General features: G+C 35.1%; 1 long non-coding RNA gene across 7 annotated transcripts in view; it reads left to right on the forward strand.

Annotated features, from left to right (window-relative positions):
• Positions 1–14,922, forward strand: part of LOC121074145 — a 34,989-nt gene extending 20,067 nt beyond the window's left edge. For 2 of the 7 annotated variants that reach the window (XR_005822162.1, XR_005822161.1), the window contains exons 3-6: positions 10,312–10,454; positions 11,410–11,486; positions 12,358–12,569; positions 14,349–14,921. This is a non-coding gene — a long non-coding RNA (uncharacterized LOC121074145). Of the gene's footprint in view, positions 1–10,311; positions 10,455–11,364; positions 11,487–12,354; positions 12,570–14,348 lie in introns of all 7 variants that reach the window. The other 5 variants (XR_005822163.1, XR_005822160.1, XR_005822164.1 and 2 more) reach the window with 5 other exon arrangements.
• The last annotated feature ends 429 nt before the right edge of the window (positions 14,923–15,351 follow it).

Consider the following 15,351-nt stretch of genomic DNA (forward strand, 5'->3'; position numbering starts at 1 on the left):
CTTTGAGAAGTGGAACTTGAGATTTTCCAAGCTACTTCCTTCCCCATCCTTATTTCATTGTCTTTCCTAATGAACTTGTTTTACTAACATCTTCATTAATGCTCCTTCTTTTTCTCTCAGTTCTTACATTTTAAGTCTCTGTTAATACTAAGAGATTGTTAGGGAGTAATCTAATTCTTGTGATGACTTGAAACATTTTCTGCTTAATGTAAGTACAGCCAGAAGAAACAAATATTCTTCTGCCAAGGCTATCTGCTTCTATTTCAAGATGAGATCTATTTCTTTTCTAGAGATCTATCATTAGTCTCCTAAAAATTACATGCTTTTTCCCTCAAAATGGAAAGTTAAAATCTGCATGTGGAAAAGTAGACTATGTTTCTCCATTGAGTACATCTATATATTGAAGGCCTTTACTTTTTATTTGCTCTAATTCTCTTTTTCTATGGATCCACAATCACTTGATATACATCTATGTATGATCCTGTACTAACTTTTTTAATCACTAGCCAGTTTCAAGCACTTTAAAAAAAAAAGAAATGTGAATAAAAAAGTAAAATCGTTACAACTTCTATGAAAACAAATAGACTAAGAGGAGTTAAAGTCACTGTAGTGTTTCTGTGAGTGGAAAGGTTGCAGCATGGTCCCACAGTGAAAGATACACATAGAAATATGTTAAAGTCTACTTTGCAGGAAAAGCTTCAATGTGACCACTCTTTTTTGACATCATTGTCAATCTGCCTTTAAAAGATTCAGATATTAGTAAACATTGAGTCCCATTCCCATAGATCTTTTATGAGTTTATAAAATGTATTTGAAACTTTTAATGATAAGCGTGGTGCCTTCTTGCAAGTTTTGCAGTAACTGAGGTAGTATGGGTACAACTGGAGTTGGATAATACTATGTATGTATAGGGACAGACGTGGATTCCAAGCTAGGACTAAAGTCAAAAACTACCAGCTCCAGATGACATCAGGAAGAAGCAGGAGTATGGAAGTCACTAAGTTCATCACACGGGACAGTTATACTGCATGTGACTTGAATGCTTTGAATGCAACAAAATGTTAAAAAGAGCTCATCATTAGGTGTGGATGTGCATGTAAGTTTTCCTGGGAGAGTATTCTCCATAATATGAGATTGCTTGGCATCCAATTACTTTAATGCCTATGATGTTCAGTTTTCATGCAAAACACCTGCTAATAACGCAGTAAAAGTATCACTCTCAAGGACGCTGTTGTACTGAGTGTGTAGAATATATGTATATTTATGAGGTGTAGACCCCTTTTCATGTGATAGTGTTCCACAAGGGCTATATTCATCTTTATTCACTCTGCAGACTAATTCAGTAGCATTTTTACAACATTATGGCTTCTTTAGATGAACCAGCAGTAGACCTTTTTAAGACAGATTTTTAAAGGCACACACATTTGAGGTTACAACAACCATTATAAAATCTTTTTTTTTTTTTTTAAATAATTAATTCCTTTCTAAATGCATTTAATGCAATACTGTTATGTTGTCAGGCCGCATTGCTGGTGAATACCATGTTTGCTAATATCCTGTGTTACAGTAGCATAGATCAAACTTCTCAGGGTTTGCCAATGTAAGGAAAAGTACAGCAGGGCCAGTGTGGAACAGTTATTCATCCAAGGCTATTCTTCTTTACTTTTTTGTGTGGATTTTAGAAGCAGACTTCCCTAATCCACCAAAAGGCACCTTTGCTGTGGAATAATAAGGTCCAAGTAAGGAGTTATTGCTATTACATTCTAAGTTTATACTGAGATCATTTGGTATTAACTTCTCCACTATCTTTATGTATGCAAGCCCTGTATAAGAACGTGATAGTGGTAACATAAGTCTCTTTTTTTATAAATAACTGTGAAACTGTGATTTGGAAGTATGAATTTAAATTAAAAATATTTGGAAGTATGTGATTATTCACCATTGATATTATAAGAAAGTGAATATTACTTCAGATAAGCAAAGAAAGGAAAAAGAACACACTTCCTTTTAAAGTGCTCTGTCAGAAAGTGTCAAAAAGCATCAGTGTTTGTGTAGTAGGATTTTTGAAATAAATTTCCAGATGGAGTATTAGATTTAGGTTCTTGTTTCTGCTTTATGACTTTTTTTTCTTTCATTCCCCTTCACCTAAATTGCTGCCCTTCCTTCCACCAATCATTTGCTGTGACCAGGATTTTAATAGCAGGAGAACTATGACTGCACTGTTTTCTGATTACCTGAAACTGAGATCATAGTTAGTAGTACCTAATAAATTCCCTGTTGTTGCTAGTCTTGTGTGGCCACGTGGCTGCTTAGAACATCTTAATCAAAATACATAAAGGATAAAAAAGCACAGACCTTTTCAGCAAGGTTCACTAGAAGGAAGGCCTTTAGCTACTTGCTGTTTTCCAAGTCAGCAGAGCTAAGAGCTGTTTGGTTTTCCTGTTCTTGAAGAAGATGCCCAGAACAGGGGGGGAGCATGTTGGAGGCAATGGGAATCAAAACAGTTGTCTGAAGCAGAGCTAGGGATTTGGATGATAAAGGATGAATGAAGTTGGAGAAAGCAAAGGGTAGAAGAACAAAATGGGACGTTAACACTTAACTAAACTAAACCACAACTTATATGGGATTTTCTGTTATATGGACTTTCAGAATGGAAGGACTTTTTTCAAAGACATATAAGCAGTGTTTTAGTGATGTATAAAATCATTAAAAACCTAATTAAATGTTTATGGTATAATTTCATGTGGGCATACTGTGATGTTTGGCATCTGGGCTGTTCAGATGTTTGGCAGACAGGTATAAAGACATGCCTACACAAAACTTCTTCTAAACATGTTAGCAGTAGATTATGAACAGAATGTTGCACACAGATATGTGAGTGGGTCTTCAAATACTAACCAAAAAGTTCTCACTGGACATGCTGAGACAGGAATTACTACAACTTTTTTCCTCATTGCTAGTGTTCTAATTGTTTTCAGACATTTTCACATTACTACATTATGTTCTCATTGTGTTTTCATATTTTGAATGTATATTTCCATATGCTGTGTATGTTTTGGTGAGTATGATGAACATTAAACTTCTTTTATGAACATGCTTTCATGAGGTAGAGACCATTAACAACTAATATTGTAACTCAATCCTAATACCACCTAAAATGTAACAAGGCAAAAAGCCATTTCTCTGGTGTGTACTCTCTCAAGTTAGTCTACATCTGTGCATGTTTTTATGTATATGGAAGTAAGATGGGACTCCTTGTTTCTGTTTAGTCTGGATTAAACAAACTTCCTGCATCATATTTTGTAAATACTATCAAGATCATTACATCATTCATGGGTAAACAACTGGATAGGTGTGTATCTACACTGCATTTTGCATGTGCTGCAATCATTAGGGAAATATTTTAGTACAAAATAGAACAGATTAAGAAAGATTTTTCATTAAAATCTCAAGAGTGGGAATTTAGACATAATTATATTGTGTCTGATCAGTGACACATAGCCATATCATTTTACTACAGACTAAATTTTGAAGTAAAGAAAAATCAGAGCTATTGTTAATTTATGATGGGAATGTGAAGTCAGCAGATCTGTGCACACTGATAAGCAGAATAGCTACTTTTCATCCATAAATAAAGAGAGAAAAGCATTGTTATACTCCAAAATCAACAAAACTATTACTTTGGATAAAACCTTTACTCCAATCTGTGTAAGAAACACAACTGAATTAATTTTCAGTCCTCTTTAGAAGTGACAAGCAATACATACATTCTTCATTTTTAAAACAATCTTCTTGCAAATAACTGAATATGTTAGTCTTGATCTGTGACATTCAGTCTTTTGTTAAAAGTGTTTGAGGTAGGTAAAGGAACTACAACGGCAAAATGAAAAATCTGTCATACTTTGAGACTATGTTTTCTAGCTAAAAAATGTACTAGAGAGATTACCTTACTATAGCCTTTAAAAAAAATAAAATAAAATCTTAGAACTGATTTCCTAAAACACACAGCAGAAGAGAGTGATCTAGTCCATCTCCTCCCAGTAACCTTGTCCAAAAATCTTGACTTTACAGTCCAAACTTGGCAAGAGGTGGACAGGACCACATACAATGGAAAACTACCCAAAAGCATCATGACATTTATTGCACTTAAGAGAATACATAACCTCTGTCTGAACCCCATTGAAAGGGAACAAATATTCTCTGCGATAATATGAATCAAGTTTCCCAAACATAATGGTATAAAGAGAGGCAACTGAAGCCAACAAAACATCCCATGAAAAAGTTCATCTAATACTTCAGTTCAATCCCCTTCTTCCGTTTATACTATAATTTTACAACAAGAAGAGTAGATGCCAATAGATGTAGGAGTGAACAAAGTCATTCATTAAACGTATTGAAATCACTTGGGTTGAAAAGGACCGTAAAGATCTTCAAGTTCCAACCCTCTTGTTGTGGGCCGGGATGCCATCCACTAGATCAGGATCTCTTGTGTTCACATAAGAATGGGATATTTTGTCCAGTAAAAGAAGTTAAACATAGCTAGGAGAATTGTAGTGTAAAGATAGTTATTGCACCTCTGTCTACAGAACTGTCTGAAGGTTTAAAAAGTTATACTTTGTTATAAAACTTTTTAAAGGTGCCTAAAGCTTTTTATGTTATGTAAAAATTATATATGCATCTAGCTCAAAGTTTTCCTTACCATCAACAAAGCATAACATTGAGTGTTAGTTGTTAGCCTATCTACTACATTACCCTCATTGCAATAGCTTATGGTCAAATTCTGTAGTCACTCAGAGTTAAGAGCCGTGGCCTTTAAGCCCCAAGTCTCATTCTACCAAAGCATCCTTCTCTTGGCAGTTCCCCTGTGGCTGTGCTGTTAATTCCGTCCACAGTAATCTTCTGCACATGGCTTGTAGGATGAGAACCTACATTCATCTCATGGCTTTGGCAAGAAAAGAGATCTGTTCACTCTTATCTGCCTTTAATGTGTAAGAAATAATTTGAGCTTCTGCAGTCATTATTTCCAGCTTTTCTCTCCTGATTCAAATGATTATGGACCGCTACTTCTGTTCAGTGAATGTAGTCATGACTCTTCCCATTCATCTGTTAGGTTAACATGTAGTGAAAAGCACTACTTGACATAGGCAGGTGTTTCATATAGAGAAACATTATTCTGCTCCATATATGTCTCATATATATATATATATGTATTTATAAATTGGAAACAGAGCCAGCAGATCCCCTGATTACATAAATTTTGTGGGGATGGACTATATTGTTGAAAGCCTTCAAACAGTGCTTTCAGATGATCAGCCTTGTATTCAAACTGTTTCACATCCTGAGAAAGATAGACTGAATAATTACAAACTCCCCAAATGTTGCAGCATCTCAAAGAATTTGATTGCAAAATTGTAGATCAATGAAAACTAAAACACAGCCTATATATATAAATTCCTACATTATGAGTTTTTTTAATGGAAAGAGTAACTGACCTTCAATTCTGACATTCCAAATCTGTTCTGCTAAGAAACGTGTAATATTCATCCTTTACCAGTACTGTTTCACAAGATAGATTGAAAATGTGTCATTTGCTAACACCACCTGTATAAACTTGAGCTTTCATTGTCCTACAGCCTTAGGAAGCATTTCCTTATCTTTATCTTACTTTTGTGAATTAAATCAGCAAAATAATAGTTTTACATCAGCAAAATAGTTTGACATTTTCTAACACACTAACATATATCAGCACTCCAAAATACCTTCTTTATTTAAGGGAAATTTAGGAGTAAAAGTAGCATAACGATTAGATAAGTCTTTGTCTGAAAGATCACAGTGTCAAAAAGGACTGATCATTCTCAGTTATCAACCATGGTTGCAGGGCCACAGCAATTCCGGACTATAAATACAGTATTAGCTCATCCAAATGATATACTTTCACATTATCCTGTATCGCAGACTCTTTCTGGTCTATATTCTGTAACAGCTCCAGCGATATTAACACTTGCCTTGGAACTAGGTTTCATAGCTTATGGATAGCTACAGCATTTAAGGTTTACTATGCAGGATGTATTTTTACTGTTCTGAGCAACTCTATGTCTTGCTCCTATATCTCTGTGTTTTATTTTTACGTTGGCATCAGCAAATACCTTGTATTTTGAGTAAGTTACTGAAATCAAAATATCAGAAATACTATGAAAGAATATTAAAAGCCTCTGTGATTTACAAGCCTGCATTCAAAAGGAGGTAGGGCATTTTTGTACTATGTCAAAGAGATAGGATTACCCTTACAGGCAATAATTCTTCTACCCGCTTATAAAAAAATTTACTTTTTTTTTTTTTTTTTTTAATGCAAGCTTCTCAGGAGAATCAGAAGCAAAATATCTGCGCTAAAATCCTGGACATGCTATAGTTGATTTCAGCCCAGGTCTGGAAATTAAGCCCAATTCTCTCATCTGAAAATGCAGGAAATTTTGGATGTGTAACTGGCTTAAAATGCTTGCTGCCCCATTGAAAAAAAAATGTGGTATTCTGAATGAACAAAAGTAATAAATACAAATACAAATGTTAATGGTAATTCAATTACTAATGAGACCCAATGCTCCTATCATATGACAGTTCTGGGACCATTCGAGTGGTCTTCAGCTTAGCCTTGGTGTTAGAGCTTCAAGTTATTAAAAACTCATTATCATAACAGAGCGAGGTCCTTTGATGACAAAGAATCAAGACTGAATGATTAGAGATTTGTATTATGTTAGTTAGTGATTAATGAGAAGTCAGTGTCTGAACTTATAACTAAGACAAGTCCTTAATTAAACAACAGGTTAGCTAACAAACATCAGAGGAAAGAAACTGTGTGAAAGAGTGAAGCAATGCTTGTACTAAGGCTGATTAACACATATCCAGCTGATTGGCAAAATGTTTGTCAGAAGGCTTCAGTGGTATGTAATTCCAGCCAAAGCCTTAAAGGGACAGATATCCTTACAAGGATGATTGGAGGAATGTTAGCTTTTGTCTGTAGGAACTCATTCTATACTATTCAGATATTTTCTGAATATACCGTTTTCTTAATATAAATTAAAACAGTATATATTAAAGAACTGTAAACTCAGCATTTTAAAAATTAATTTATTCATTTGTTGATTTTTCATTTTCTTTTGCTCTGTCCAGCTTTGCCTATGCCAGTTTAAGAAAATCAGTTTTCCCTTATTTTTCAGCAACAGCAAAGTCATTAGCAAGGCTTCTAATATGAACTTGTTTTCTGTTGCAGTCATTATTGGTGATGATGTATGAAACATTTCCAATGAACCTAAAATGCCAAGAGCAGCAAACAGCTCAGCTGGAATTTTTTTGAGCTTGACTACTGTAATTCTCTCTCAACTGCTGGTCTCCCCATGGGCAAATACAACACCTACAAGTTGTGCAAAATTCTGCCTTTTTTTTTTTTTTTTCTCACAAAGAGTCACACTAGAAATTATCACTTGTATGTTTAATCTGTTCTGTTTTTTTTCAAAGTCCAAAATTTGCAAACAGATTTTTACTAGCATATGCCTGAAGTTTGTTCCCCAAAAGAGATAGCTGACCCTGTATTTGGAATATTCCATTTTATCCTCAAACAGGTTGTTCTCATGTATAGTTTTTGTTGTTGTTGTTTTCGTTGTTTTTCCATTTGAATCCTTCAGGTTTTCTCTTTTCAGCTGATGAAAGGTATAAAACAGATTGCAAACTATTACAAGATAATGCCAAATCTTTGGGTTTAAACTTGCTTCCCAATTTTAGGAATATGCAACTGTAGATTAAACAATCCTTGTAACTACAGTTGTGGACGTTTTTCAGCTCTTTCTAATTACTGTCCTTCTAGGAGATTCTTCCTACTCCAGGCAAACACCACCTAATTGCTGTTTATTGAGCTCATGACACAAACTAAGATCTTTACATCTAAATTAATTGCAAATATTGTATGCCTGTTTCATTTTAAGCATGTGCTTAAGCTAAATGAATTTTTATTGAATTGTAGCAAAGGCTGGTTGTATGCTATATCTGAAGAAGTTTTAAATTAGTTATCTCAGGAGCTGCCAGCATGGTACTTCAGCTGAGTTTAGCAAAGGCTGATGATGGAAGGGTATTTTCAGCTCTTGGAGAACTGGGGACAACAGGCTGCGGCTTAGTCTGAGTTCTGGACTGATGGTAATTGACCACAGTGTACCCAATTGATTTAAAGCCAGCTCTGGCATGCCTGCATGAATTCTGCCTAGAGAAAGTATGGTAGTTGAGACCAGCCCTTGCTTTAATAGGAGTTGTGTCGAGTCAGATCATTTAAGCATGAGCTTTGGGTGCTGTACTAACTTGGGAAAGAAAGCAGGGTAACTTTCTTGTTAAGTCCTTGGCTGGGGACTGAAATTCCTGTTTAACTAAAGAAATTCTGTGTAACTTCAAGAAAATCACTGGGGTTCTTATTACAGAGTTTCCCCTTGTTCATTACTGTCACATTCACTTACTCTTCTGTATAGGGAAGTTATACCAATCTAACCGTGCCAGTGCAGCTCTCCACGTGGTCATTCTGAAAGTGATTATATGGGACACACGTGTTTTTGTTCTGAATAAGAGTGACCAGATGGAGGGCTCCACCAGGAAAGCTAAAACAGATTAATTCAGATTATTTTACCTCCCCGTGCTGTTATTATATTACTTGCAGGTAACCAACCTTACCCTACTCTAAGGATATTAGATGTGGAATAAATTGCACCATTATTCTGCTCTTCATCTATCTTGCTTCATGTTTGCTTCATGTTTGCACATGATAAACCCGCTTATAAAGCCAGAGACAGATGGGTAACTGGTTTTGGTTGTCTTGATCAGTCATATGGAAATGTTATTGAGAATATCATCCAAGTACAAAACTAGATTGGTGAATGATTTAAGAAAACAAAACAAAACAAAACAAACAAACAAACAAGACAACCAACACATATTTAGTGTTAGATAAAAAACTTTACAAGTTGATCTATTATTTGGATATTTATGACTGTGTCCATCGATTCAAGACATCATCTGACAGACTCCTATAAGAACACTTTTTCTATTGGATTGTATAATTTAAATCTGCAGCCTTTTTCTCCTTTTAATTCAGAGGGCTATTATGAAAGTGCTCATATTACTCCCAGAAGGTAAAAATCTCTTAAAATTTACAAACCTAAAATAAATTTCAAGCATACATTTTCTGAACTCATTACACTGTTCTCTGGTAACTGAGCTCTTAGCACATTTCTTTTTCAAACCATACAAATGGGATTCCATTTATAAATATTTTGTTTGAGAATGTAAATCTAGAAGATTAAAAAAACACCAAAGGAAGTGTACAGACCAGTATTGTCCCAGCTGAACTATAAAAATCACTCCTTCAAATGTTTGGCTCTGGAAATATGCATGTTTCTGCAAATCTCCCTTTCCCCCTGTGCAGTTCTTTTCTGGTTTCCTCTACTCTGCTAGCTTATTTAAAATCTATAAGCCATATACTCAATTTATATAATGATATGCAACAAGTAAAAATTTTCCCCATAAGATATATAATCAATAAAAAAGCACTTGAAAAATATTACTGGGGAAAAAATTAATATGCTGTCTGCTTTCTGTTTACTATTGGCACTGTATGCCCTTTTCATTTTCACTGTGTGTCCATTTCATCATTTATGGCACATAAATATTTTTTTTTCACTTTGAAAAAAAAAATATTGGGAGGGAGCTCATTTTGAAGTAATTGGTTAAAATGTAGTAATGAAAACAGGGAAATGGTTTTGATTTTCATTATGTTTAGGGTCATTCCTAGGTCATATTTGACACAGATTCAATGTTCATATAAATTTAATAAAATCTGTAAAGGAAATTCAAGTAACAGCTGTGAAAAGAATGTGATCAATAGGAGCCAAAGTAAGTGTCACTTTGAAATTTGCCAGTTGCTGATGAATAGTTAAATGAAATAACTATAATGTCACTACCAACTTTTAAGAGAAGAAAGCCCTTTGGAAATCAGTCACTTAAAGTGAAAGAAACTTTGCATGATAGCAAAACTGCACTAGTTATTCTGTTAATTTTATATCAGACTTCTTACTTGGGGTTTGAATCATACTATGAGTTATTTCATCATTCTCCTGATCTTTTGATAAGAGAATAATGATAAAGTTATGTTAAATAACTCTTCTACCAGAGTGACTGATTCCCCCCAAGTTTTTAAAATATGCTCCCTAACCTATGGACTCAGATGAGGTATTCATCTTAAAAAAATAAATCCCTTAAGCATGTTTTCTCCATTTCCAGGTGTCTCTGTGTTGCGGTGTGGTAGTGCCCAGGAACTTGAAACTGGAACTCTGCTATAGCTGAGTCCACAGCCTGAATGGCTGTAAGAAGCACGGTACAAAATGGTCCACCACTATTGCAGGAACATTCATATCAGCATGAAGGTATTTAGTATCAATCTGACCTATAAGAGAAGAAAGATAACTATTGACATAATCTTTCACACAATGCAACTGCATTTAAAATCTGTTTAACACTGGTATAAGTCTACTCTTTAAAAATGTTTTATTGGCATATTTATAACACTAAGATGAAGTCTCCTTGTCAGTTTTAAAGCTGTTCGGCTGTGGTTTAAATGCAGTAAACTATTGTAAGAGTCATTTGAATCTCAGAGAAGTTAAAAGAAATTTCAATGACTTCAGTGTATTTTGATTGAGGAGTTAAATCTCTTGTCCTGTGGTCCCTACATAAATACTCTGCAGATACGTTGCTTAAAGACATGTTAAGTTGGTTTTAGATGTATAGAAAAACAGAAGCAAAAGGTGATGTTTGGTTGTGGAGATGTTGTTGCTGTAATAAAAATAGTGTGTATAGTAGTAAAAACTATTTAAATTTAATTTCCCTGTGTTTCATTCTCTATTACTCTTGTACTTACCAGTTATTACCACAAGCTGCTAGATACTACTTGGAAGTTTGTTACTTGTGATTGACACTTTTCAAGATACAAAAAGACATTCGGCTCCAGATGAGCTATCTTAAATTCCAATAATGCAAATGTACATGTGCGCAAACTATAGTGACCCCAGCATGCTTTTCTCAAAGAATCAATAACATTACCAGAAGTACCCTCAGGGCCCCAACATGTGTTTATAATATGCATACTTCTAGCTAAAATCAGCATCTGAATTACTGGAATATACTGCATTATATACTCAGATAATGTAAATCAGCATAACTCCACTAAAGTCAACCTAGGGAAGCTGATTTACACCAGCAGAAGACCCAGCTTCCTGTAGGTATCACTCTGCTTTCTATTTATTAACCCATTGGTACATCATATTTTGTCTTCCTTAGCTTCAGAAACTTTTTTTTTTTTTTTTCCCCATGGGCTGAATGGAGTTGTAACCCTGAAAAGGAAAATCAGAATACTTATATGGCAATTGTTTGACTTGTCATTAACAGGAGGAGTTAAAGAGGTAAGTAAAGCTCAGTCAACAATAGTAGGTAGGGGCTGGAGAACAAAACTCCTGATGCACTTCAGGAAACTGCTTTGGACTATGTCTAATCTGATCCTGTAAACCAAATGAACACCTGGGTCACATTCGCTGCAGTCGTGGAATGTCCCTTTCACTTGAATTTGACATGAAAAAGATCCAGTTCCTGCACCCTGAGGCCATGCTGCAATCTGAACCAAAGCAAAGTGGCTGGGGCTGAGGGAGATGTTTGCTTCCTAAGCTCCCTCATGAGCCAAACTAAAATAGCAATGTAGATTTCCTCTAAAATCCCAGTCATTGTTTTGCTCATCTTCCATTATTCTTCCTTTTACTTTGTTTTACTATCAGGATTAAAAACAAAACAAATCAAAACAAAACAAAGCAAACCAAAACAAAACAATTGTACTATATTTAGAATGACAGCTGACTCTATCAGGGGTTTGACCCTTTCCTCTTAGAACAGCAATATTTACCCTGGACTAAGTGGAAGCTGATGTGGCTTTTAAAAGTACCTAGGCTACACAGACGGACTATTTGCTGCAGAGCTCATATCAGCATGTTTGTGGCTTGATGGAATCTGTTCTTGTTACCTTATACAGATACTAGCTGCCTTTGTGGTATCAATTTAAAATGTGTTAACTGTAATCTACTTCAAATATGATGAAATTATGGATGGATGGACTGGAATGGATGAAATCATTCAACAAAAGTGCACTCAACCTGACAGAAAAAGCATTTAATAATTGGACATAATATATAGTCATGTCCTTATAGCACTCTCTAATTTGTGTTTCACGTCTTTGTAAAAAATGTCTGATCCTTAGTTTAAAATGTTTCTTCTTCTGTGAAGTAGGTACTGCACACAGTATGTTCTTCAAAGACTACTTCCACCTTTTTGAAGAGGATCTTGGCAGCGGAATACATTCATATGATTAAATGGTACCGACAGAGATGGTTAGGAACTCTTTACGTATCTGGAGTACTTTTAAAGATGCTGGTCTGGAGAGGAATGATGACATGTATGTTTCTGGGAAAACACATCTGGGCATTTACCTTGCTGCATCTGTGAGTTTGAGAGTTCACAACAAGAGCCAATAGTACTGGTGGTACCAGCAGCAACTTTATTAGCAATATCTTAGTGTGATGACAGATAACTCAGGCTCTCTAAGATACCCTGTCCCACCTGGGCTGTGTCTGTACAGCTCAGAGTAGCTGTAAGTGTGATATTTTATCCCTGTCCATGTCTTGCCTCAGTGTCTTATCTAAATGTTTTCATTGCTGAAAGCATGGAGACATGTCCTTGGGCTTGCAAGACCTATCACCATGTCTGAGCCTGTGGCTGAAAGTATCTTACTCCTGAAAACTGACCACAGCATAACCATAACCCGTGTCTTTTTAATTGTAGAACAGAAAGAGCAAAGCAACCATCTTTTTATGTCATTTTACATTTTCAACTCATCATGTGTCATCAAGAGTTTTGCTTTTTAAATCTCAATATACTTGTCAACCACTTTTTTGATGTTCCCTGGAGACTGACAGGGTAATACCACTTGTAGCTTCTGTTGTGCTGTACTCTTCTGAAGTTATGCTATTGCAGAACTTCTTAAAAGTCTCAAAAGTATGAAATATATGAGTTAAGTGACTGCACAATAGTTAATTTTAAGATAAAATACACTCTGTTTTTCACTGCCTATAGAAGTGCACTCAAATTTATTAGGAAAAAAACATCAAAGTAGAGGTGGACTGAATTAGTTTTTACATATCAATAGATATCACCTAATAGTATTTTTATTCCAAACTATTTTCCTATTGAATTCAATGTCAATAGGATCAGGATTTGGCTGAATTTCCCTCTTTAATCTATTCATTGCAAATCATACAGATGACAATGGAATTTGCATGTCCGTGCACAGTAGCCCATGTTATAGTAGAAGACAGAATGATTGTTGGTTATTGGTTAGGTGCATTATCTGTGCAAGATCATGCCAAGCCCCAAGTGAAAGTATAACTGAGAACATTGTGAACAGGATTTTTAAATGGCTAGCTCACAATGGCACTTCATCTTCCAAGTTTAATTATATGGTCACTTGAGATGGCATAGGCAAATATCAAATGCAGTTAAATTAAAAATTTAGCATTTTATACAGACATAAACATGCATTTTATAAAGGAGATCAATCTTTGTCCTCTTTGATCTTCTGAAAATTATCCTGGAAAGTTCTGAATAGTTACTATGAAGCAGCACTTCTCATGGCCCCTGACATTGCAAAGCATTTGAGTGTTTTGCTGAACTGAAGCTTTCAGAAGATATTTTAAACTGCGGGGATTGTGGTCAGAGAGTGATGAAAATAAGAAAGATTTTTCATTTTGTAACCTGGATACAAAAATTGCAGCATAAGAACTTACACCTTTATATAGGTTTTTGAAGCTCTTAAAAGGTATGAACCAAAGACCCATGAAATCAGTGAACAAATGTCTATGTGGCCTTGCCTGAGAGATGACAGGCTGCATAAGGTTTGTAAATCTAATCATAACTTAAGTAACTACTTGGAGCTTATATTTCAGGCAGCACATTTTAGATCTAATCATTTGTAAATAGTAAATGTTTTAGGTCCTATCAGGATTAAATTTATTACCAGTCCCATTGTCTGCAGCACAGACTGTTGAGGGAATTGGTAGAGCTATCTTATTAATAGCACTACATATTGAGTACTCTTCCAAAGTCTCCTTTTATCACACTTTAAAAATCATTCCCTAATTTAACAAAGATACTACAAGAGCTCTTTTATTTTGCTCAATTATGTAGAAGCACACTAACTTTTCTTTTTCTCCTTTTTTTTTAAGGGGGTTAATCATCAGGGATGAAACAGATTACCAGCTTTTGAACCAATTTAAGTAGAACCTCCAGAAACAAAGCCAGGACAAATAATTATTGGCAGTTCACAGAAGGCATTCTGTGCCCACAGCTCTGCAGGATACCGTTAAAGTCAGTTCACTTGTCTTAATGGGAAACACCTGTGGTCTGGAACACAAGACAAAAAATCAAACTAACCATGCCTGAGACATTCAAAATAAATTCTGAAAATAAAACTTCTCCTTCTGTCCCTCCCCTTTTCCTTCTTTCATCTGCACCCTCCAGAAAACCTCACCAGACTATCACTGGTGTCCTTTCTTTTAAAACAGATGTGAAAGCCTGTCTTCAAAACTACATTCAATCGCAGACACTGAAAGTTTTCAAGCAATTTCAGTTGCAATATTAATCAGAAGACATCTTACTACAAACAAAAACATGCTTAATAAAGGCTCAGTTGGAGCCCTTCTAACTAGCTATTAAAAGTGAATGCAAACCAACTGAAAATGATTACCATAAGTAATGCTTTAAAACATTAAAACAAAATCATCTCTAAAATTCAAAGAATTTTTGCTTTTCTGTTGCTTTCTCAAAATATACTGGGGATGATGCACTTCTGTAGGTATTTTAACAGGTTACTGAAGCTCTAGTAGAACAAGAAATATGCTCTGGATGTTCACACATAACTCAAATTCTTACAACATTTTTCAATTCACTTGGAAAGTCCAACTACATAACAATCATATTTAAGTGTAATTATAAAGTCTTGTTGCTGGTTTGAAATGCAATTCAAAGTTTGAAGTGGGCTGCAGCCTTTCTAGCATTGCAGGAAACTTGCAGAACTGCTAATTGCATAGAAAATCATAGTCTGAATTAGAGAATCTGTGGTAAATAACATACCTTCTTTTTTTTTCCTGTATTTTAGATATTAATGTGTACGTGCACAGTTTGGGTATTTTTTCCTCTGTTTGTTATTTCTTATTTTATAATTTAAAC

This window comes from Cygnus olor, chromosome 8 (genome assembly GCF_009769625.2).
Source record: "Cygnus olor isolate bCygOlo1 chromosome 8, bCygOlo1.pri.v2, whole genome shotgun sequence".
Lineage (NCBI taxonomy): Eukaryota > Metazoa > Chordata > Aves > Anseriformes > Anatidae > Cygnus > Cygnus olor.